General features: G+C 38.7%; 1 pseudogene; it reads right to left on the reverse strand.

The window, feature by feature from the left end:
- Positions 1-7891: 7891 nt before the first annotated feature.
- Positions 7892-8232, reverse strand: LOC118840251 (annotated as a pseudogene).
- Between the last annotated feature and the right edge of the window lie 356 nt (positions 8233-8588).

An 8588-nucleotide genomic window follows, 5' to 3' on the forward strand; every position in this document is an offset into this window, starting at 1 on the left:
AGATAGTAATTTTAAAAAATATAATTTAAGAAAATTGATCCAGGAGAGAGGTTTCTCAGAACCTGTGATGTCTATGAAGTATAATATAGAGAACACCATTGGCTTGGAAATCTCTCACAGAGACATCCTAGTGTGCTATGATCCATCCCATACATTCATATCAAATGTTTGATGTTACTAATTATAATATAGAGCTGAAAATAATAAGCAGATTTACATGTGATCTTCAAAGAGTTACCCATTACATGCAAAATGTAATTTCTACTTTTTGGAAAACTTTCCAATCCCTGATGTCATTCGATCCTAATGTAGGATCCTTACAGCAAAATAGGGGAAACCAAGTCACAGAAAGTCTAGGACATTTATCCATAGTTACACTGTAGACACAGGACCTTAACCAACTAATTCCCAGTCTAGGTGTCTGGGTTATTATTTGAGGCTTTTCACTGAGTTGAATCATATGTGTCCCCAGAGGTAAGTTCAAAAAGAAAGAAAATAGGAAGTGCTGAAAAAAATCAGTGAAAAACTAGCACAAGAGATAATAAGTATGTAGTTGAAAACAAAGTTGTTACAGCTGACTGGACATAGGAAATTTTTACCACTCTTCTCAATCATCATCCCCTAGAGGGATCGGATTGACTAAAGGATTCCATTGAACAAAGATGTAGAGATAGCTAAATGCCTAATTATCACTGTGTGTTGTAGCCAGGATGTTGCCCCAACTGTCCTCTGGCCATTCAGATATCACCTCTTTATGCAAGGCTTCTCTGTACCTTTCTTCCAATATAGAGACATATCTAGAAAGATATTAGGGAGGTATTTCCCATGGTCTTAGCTTTGGTCTCCTTATCTAACATCCCACTCACATGGGACAAAATGTGAGTACCATCAGGATATCTCTCTTGGGCCAATCTTCCAGCACTGCATCTCCCCTACTACAACACACAGTGATGAGGAGAAGGACTTAAAGGAAAGAAGAATGAGAGGGACAAAGTGCAGAAAAATTGGGCAAAAAGAAGGAGAGTGTTGGGATACACAAGTTAGCCATTGATACTTCTCTGTTATACAGATATTATTCATCTAAATCTCCTTCTACATTCCTTCTACCATGACCCTAGCACCCACTTTCTTAGAATAAATAAATTAGGGAGGAATTATAGGATGATCTTGCTTCAGTGAGGGACCGTTTGAGATTATGTAACAAGTTGTAGTATAGCCAGGTAGCAAGAATTCATGATTTCTCTAACAATTCAACAGCACGTTAATGGAAGCCAACTTTGTGAATATGAAAACACATCACTTGTGGTTGGTGGCAAGAACAAATTTAGGAAAATCTGCATTTGTAACTGAGTTTGCTTGAAGGAATAGGTCAAGGGATTTGACTATATTGAGAAATTAATGATCTTGAGGTAGATTATATCTCTTACAAAAGTTCAGATGGAGAGAAAGACTCTCAACAATTCACTGAAGTCACAGAAGTATGTAGGGACTCCTGAGGGTGGTTAGATAACAGCTGCCAGAAACTTTGTGAAATAAGTTTGGATAAAACGAATGTCAAAGAAGGAAAGGTGAATGAAAGATGGTGATGGAGAGAGAGTCTAGAAGTGATGGGGGGAGTATATCACCAAGGCAATACCCACAAACGTCCACCATGAATATGCCGGCACATTCCCAGGTTTGATTTGCAAGATGCAATAGACTCTCTCCATGGAAGATGAAACCAAGATATTTATTACAACACCAGAAAGCCAAATCCATCACAGCAACCAAGAAATCTATATACATTATCAATGCAGGGGGCACTGCCATCCCCAAACCTTCCCTCTGTCAGGCCTCCCTACAAACAAACTTACTTGAGGAAAATCATTCCTTCTCTCACTCATGCCAGCTGCTTCTCTCTCTCTCTCTCTCTCTCTCTCTCTCTCTCTCTCTCTCTCTCTCTCTCTCTCTCTCTTTCTCTCTCTCAGTTCTGACTCACTCCAACTTCCTGCTCCACCCTTTCAGCAAGCTCCTCTCACCACAGGTTCATGTGACTCACACTTCCACGTTACTCAGGTAGGTCACACAGGTCTATTAATGGATGGGAAAGATCTTCCCATTCCCATTAATAATACAGGGAGTAACATATATTCCAAGTATGCCTACCATAAAAAAATGAGTCATCCCATAAACAATGGATATGAAGGAAAATATAACCAGTACTGTAGCTGTAGACAGAAAGTGATAAAAAAAAGATGGAAGAATTCGGAAAGGTTGACAATGAAAGAAAATGGTTGCTGTCATAACTATTGTGTAGGGATACAAAATAGCACAATGGAAGGTGCATGAAGAGCTTGAGTGGTATATTAGCGAAGGGCAGAGATGAGGAGAGGAGTGTGCAAATAAGGGAATAGTCAGTGGCACATGGAAAATAAGGTTTCTAAATGGCAGTCAGCAATTCTGAATGATTAGCAGTGAAAAAGCATGATGGGATAAGAGTTTATTAGCCACTGTGAAATGAGTCCAAAGGAAGAGAGGTTAATGAGTTATGGAGATAGATAGAGAACTTGAAAGTGGCAATATAGAGCAAGGAGTATTACAAATCTACAACCAAAACCAGTGAGTTGGAGAGAATGGGTGAAAGTTCTGCCAGTAGTGAAAAGGAGGTTCAGGGAAGCTATGTCATCAGGAGGAGTAAAGTTTCAGTGAGAACAAGATGGAAGGAGTGAGATGGGTAAAGGCTTAAAGTGAAAGAACATTTGTTATCTATGGAGCAGAACCTACAAAGAGCACACTCAAAGGTTTGGATAGATTTCAATTGGGAATTTGGTGGGGAGGTTTCAGTTGAGGGGGATGAGAAAGAGGGAACAGTGCTAAGTGCAGAGTTTGAACAGTGGCAGCCAGGGAGTGAAAATGAGTGGGATTCAGTAGGAATGATAGATTGGGAAGATTTTGATCATTGAGAAAAAAAAGGTCAAGTATGTACACATTTCTGTATAGGTTTAGCCTGAGGTTGAGTTATCCCAGGGTGTGAGGCAACAGCATTTATCAAGAAAGGGGGTAAGGCTGCACAAACAGTTCCTTTTGTTGCTTTTCATTGGCCTAGAGGATGACTGGAGCATATAAATGGAAACCTACTGCTGTGCAGATCATCTGTGTGAAGATATTTAATGTGTGCGTATGTAGGTATATATGTAAGATACGTGTATTTTTTCTGTAAAAGGAGGTTTGTATGTGTATATGTTGTATGTCCACTACATAGCCCAATGTGTGATACATAGTAGTTGCTTGTTGAAATCTTTACATATTGATTGATGTAGATGGAGTATCTGGACAGAACTTACTTCAAATCCTGACTAACACTTGGTATGGCTGTGAGACAATAGGAAACTCAATCTTTTTTTACTCTCAGTTTTATCATCTGTGAAATGGGAATATATCAGTGTCAACTGCCCCATGAGTATTTACAAATGTCAGGCTTTAAAACATAACAAAAATGATAAAAAGCTAACTTATTTAATTTACTGCAATGCATTTTATAATCCCTAATTCATTTAAAGATGAAATAATAGGTACCGTAGCTTTTATTACCTCCCTTCACTCAATATTTTAGTTGGCAAAACTAAGTGTTTAATGGTTGAAGTGAGTTACACTAGGAACCAGTAATTAGTGTCAATCTTCTAGCCCAGCCCTTCCTGAACAGAAGCCCAGCATGCACTATCTTGCCTAAACTACACCTATTCTGAGACTCTGCCCCCATGTTGCTGACATTTGGTCCCCCCTTACTCTGAGCTCTGCCAGACCCAGACCTGGGCTCACCTGGACTGGCCCAGCAGACTAGCTTCAAGATTAAAGAGCTGACATTCTGGGATACCTGGGACTTTGGTGCATAGGCTGCATTCCTCAGCTTTGGCATGAAACCCAAACTGAAGGAGAGGTAGATATCACCTCGATGGTGTATGTAAAGGGAATGGGAAGGTGCTATGGGAGAAAATACCTGGGTCCTCTGGGGGATGTGTGTCCAGAAAAAGCAAATCAGGTCTCATCTACACACGCCTTAGACCTCTAAGGATGAAGTTACTTTATTGACTCTACATGAATGCATGGAATCAAAATCATCTCCTTTAAGAAATTCCTAAGAATTGAACCAATTAACCATAATCAATGTGAGACAGTTTCTCCTGACAACTCAGCTTCCTGGTGCCTTATTAAGGCTCATTGAGCACTTTGGTCTCCTTTTGTGGGAGTAGTTTTCTTAAGGGAATTACTCATAGCCCTTCTCTTCCCTGTCCACAGTCTCTTGCTCTCTTGAGTCCTGCAGTCAAGAGGTCCTGCTCCTCATTGCCAGTTGGGTTAGGGAGGTTGCTTGCATGACCTCATCACAGTTTTCCTACATTCAGGTATAATATTTTAGATTGGACTATAGAACCTGAAGGGTATCCTCCCACTTTTCAAAGTGCATTTGTAGCCCCAGAAGCGTGTCCCCTTTTAGTTCTCTGGAATGCCTTGGAAGCAGGCCTGATGGAGTAAAGATTTCTTGGTTGCTGTGATGGATTTGGGTTTCTGGTGTTTTAATGAATATCTTGGTTTCGTCTTCCATGGAGAGAGTCTATTACATCTTGCAATTCAAACCTGGAAATGTGCCGGCATATTCATGGGTGGACGCTGTGGGTATTGCCTTGGTGATATACTGCCCCCATCACTTCTAGACTCTCTCTCCATCACGATCTTTCATCCACTTTTCCTTCTTTGACATTCATTTCATCCAAACCTATTTCACAAAGTTTCTGGTAGCTGTTATCTAACTACCCTCAGGAGTCCCTACATACTTCTGTGACTTCAGTGAATTGTTGAGAGTCTTTTTCTCCATCTGAACTTCTGTAAGAGATACAATCTACCTCAAGCTCATTAATTTCTCCATTTCTCTATATAGTCAATTTCCTTGATCTATTCCTTCATGCAAACTCAGTTACAAATGCAGATTTTCCTAAATTTGTTCTTGCCACCAGCTACAAGTGATGAACTTTCATGTTCACAAAGTTGGCTTCCATTAACATGCTGCTGAATTGAGTAAGAGAAATCATGAATTCTTGCTGACTGGCTACACTACAATTTGATACATAACGTCAAATGGTCCCTCACTGAAGCAAGATCATCCTATAATTCCTCCCTAATTAATTTATTCTCAAGAAAGCAGGTGCTAGCGTCCTGGGATAAGGAATGTAGAAGCAGATTTAGATGAATAATACCCGTATTACAGAGAACTGTCACTGGCTAACCTTTGTGTATCCCACCACTCCCCTTCTTTTTGCCCAATTTTTCTGCACCTTATCCCTCTCATTCTTCTTTCCTTTAAGTCCCTCTCCTCATCATTGTGCGTTGGGGTGGGGGAGATGTAGTGCTAGAAGTTTGGCCCAAGAGAGATATCCTGATGGTACTCATATTTTGTCTCATGAAAGTGGGATGTTAGATAAGGAGACCAAAGCTAAGACCATGGGAAATACCTCCCTAATATCTTTCCAGATATGTCTCTATATTGCAGGTAAGGTACAGAGAAGCCTTGCATAAAGAGGTGATATCTGAATGGCCAGAGGACAGTTAGGGGAACATCGTGGCTACAACACACAGCGATAATAAAGGCACTTAGTTATCTCCACATTTTTGTTCAATGGAATCCTTTAGGCAACCTGATCCCTCTAGGATGCCTTCCTGATGATTGAGAAGAGTGGTAAAAATTTCCTGTGTCCAGCCAGCTCTAACAACTTTCTTTTCAACCACATTCTTATTATCTCATATGCTAGTTTCTCATTGATTTTTTTTCAGCACTTTCTATTTTCTTTCGTTCTGAACTTACCTCTGGGCACATAAACAATTCAACTCAGTGAAAAGCCTCAAACAACAACCCAGACACCTAGACTAGGAATTAGTTGGCTAAAGTCCTGTGTCTACAGTGCAACCTTGGATAAATGTCCTAGACTCTCTGTGCCTCAGTTTTCCCTATTTTGCTGTAAGGATCCTACATTAGGATCAAATGACATCATGGATTAGACTGTTTTCTAAAAATTAGAAATTACATTTTGCATGTAATGGGTAACTCTTTGTAGATCATATGCAAATCTGTTTATTATTTTCAGCTCTATATTATAATTAATATCAAACATTTGATATGAATGTATGGGATAGGATCATAGCACACTAGGATGACTATATGAGAAATTTCCATGCCAATGGTGGTCTCCATATCATACTTCATAGACATCACAGGTTACGAGAAACTTCACTCCTGGATCAGTTTTCTTAAATTATATTTTTTTAAAAATTACTATCTATATCTTGGTTTTTTATCACCAGAATTTCTCATATTGTCCATTCACATTCTTCCTCCCACAGAGCCATCCCATATAATAAAATAATATTTGCTTTTGGAGAGACAAGAGAAAGTAACTTCTACAAAACTGCTCAATATATGAAAAGAGTCCAAAAGCAATGCCATGTACCTCACGTCTGGACTACATCCATCTTTAAAGTAATGGGTTAGGAGCATATCTTCTCATATCTCTCCTTTGGAGTTATGTTTGTTCTTTGTCTCTTTACCAAATTCACTTTTGATTGTTTTGTAATTTTTTGTCCATTTCTATTTTTGTGCTCATTCTGCACATTGATTTCTTGACTCTCCTTACTTTCAATCAAATCATTCAAAATTTTATATGCTTCTCTGTATTTTTACATTTACACTTTTTTATAGCATAATAATATTTCACTAAAATATTATGCCACAATTTATTTAGCCATTCACCAACTGTAGGGTATCTACTTTTTGTCCCCCAAGTGTTCTGCAACCACAAAAAGTGTTATTATAACAATTTTGGCATATGTGGGGGCTATCTTCTTATAATGATGTACTTGTGGTACAAGCCTAATAATGGAATCTTCAAGCCACAATATAAAGACATTTTAGTGACACTATGGAAAAAAAATCAAAGAAATTTGAGTCTCCTTCTCCCTTCCCCCACTCAACAGCCTTCCTTCTTGTCTTGGTGAATTAATGTCACCTGTGAAGAAACTTTTCATATGATCAGTGTTTCCTATTTTATCTTTTGTAATTGCTTCTATCCCCTGTTTGGTTAAATACATTTTCTACACATCACTGTGAAAAGTATATGATCTGCTTCTCTTCTATGTTTTTATTTATATGACCTTTAATATTAAAGTTCCATATCCCTTTCAAAAGTATCATGTAATATTGTATAAAATGCTGATCGAAGACAAATATCTGCAAGACTGCCCTCCAATTTTCTCATCAGTTTTTCAGAAAAGGGATTTGATTCCTCAGTAATTTATGTTTTCCACTGAATTAAACCTGGGGTTATCATAGTCCATTGTTTGTGATTCTTCATGAGTTTGTTCAATTGATTTACTTCTCTTTTACTTTTTAGCCAATTCTAAAATGATGTAATCACTACTGTTTTATAATACAGTTTGAAGTCTGAAAGTGCTATTCTCCCTTTGTTCCCACTTCTAGTCATCATTTCCCTTGATATTCAAGATGTTTAATTTTTTCAAATGCATTTTGTTATACTTTTACCAAGTTCTATGCGGTGTCCCCTTACTAATTTACTTGATATAGCATTAAAAGTGCAAATTAACAGTGACATCATCATAATTTTTATCATATTGTCATGACCTAGTAATGATCACTGAATATTTCTCAAGCTATTTACATTGTTCTTTTTTTTTGGCTCTTTTCAGTTTATTACATGAATGAGTTACACAAGTGCAAGTTAAACACCGGACCCCAAATGGTTACAATATACAAGCTGTGAGGTTTTTAAACTTGTGACAAGGGACAGAAGGGAATTTTTCTACTCATTGTAAGGTAATCCTCAGTTAAGCTTCAGTGACCCACAAGCACTTAAAAGCCAGACACCTTCAACTGATCGTCCTTAGCCACCCCAATCTCGACGAGGAACCGGCATATGTTCTTGCGCTGGTCACCCTGTAGCTGAATTACTTCTCCATATTCTGGATGCTCAATTACAGTACCAATGCAGGCAAATTTCTTCTTGAATGCCTTCACCAGTTTCTTTTTATCGTAATCATCAGCGATCCCCTGGACAGTAGTGAGGGTCTTCCTGCCGTTTCTCTGTTGAATTCTTATATGGATATAATCCTCAGTCCCAGCAGGAAGCAGGTCATCACCGTTACTTGCATCAGCAAAGGGGTCGAAAAGTGGAGGTTCTGGATAGCGGACATACGATATTATTCCTTTTCCTCGGTGGAAACAGCCTGTGGAAGGCGGTGGCGGGAGAAGGCAGGCGGGTGGCACGGAGCGTTGGGAGGTGAGGGAGCTCGAGGGGGAGGCTGCTGAGTCCTCGGCGGCGGCTCAGTGACTGGGGTCTAATTTGTTCTTTATTTCTTTAAGATGCACTTTGTAATTGAATCTATACAAAGTCTTCAGTAGACTTCAGGAGGCCCTAGATACATTATTCATTTTGTAGTTATTTGCAATGAGATTTCCCTATGTTACTTTTGCTTCTTGGATTTGGGTATGATCACATAGAAATGTAGTTAATTTTGAGAGTTTAATTTTTAACATGCCATTAATTTAT

Source organism: Trichosurus vulpecula, chromosome 2 (assembly GCF_011100635.1).
Source record: "Trichosurus vulpecula isolate mTriVul1 chromosome 2, mTriVul1.pri, whole genome shotgun sequence".
NCBI classification, from domain to species: domain Eukaryota; kingdom Metazoa; phylum Chordata; class Mammalia; order Diprotodontia; family Phalangeridae; genus Trichosurus; species Trichosurus vulpecula.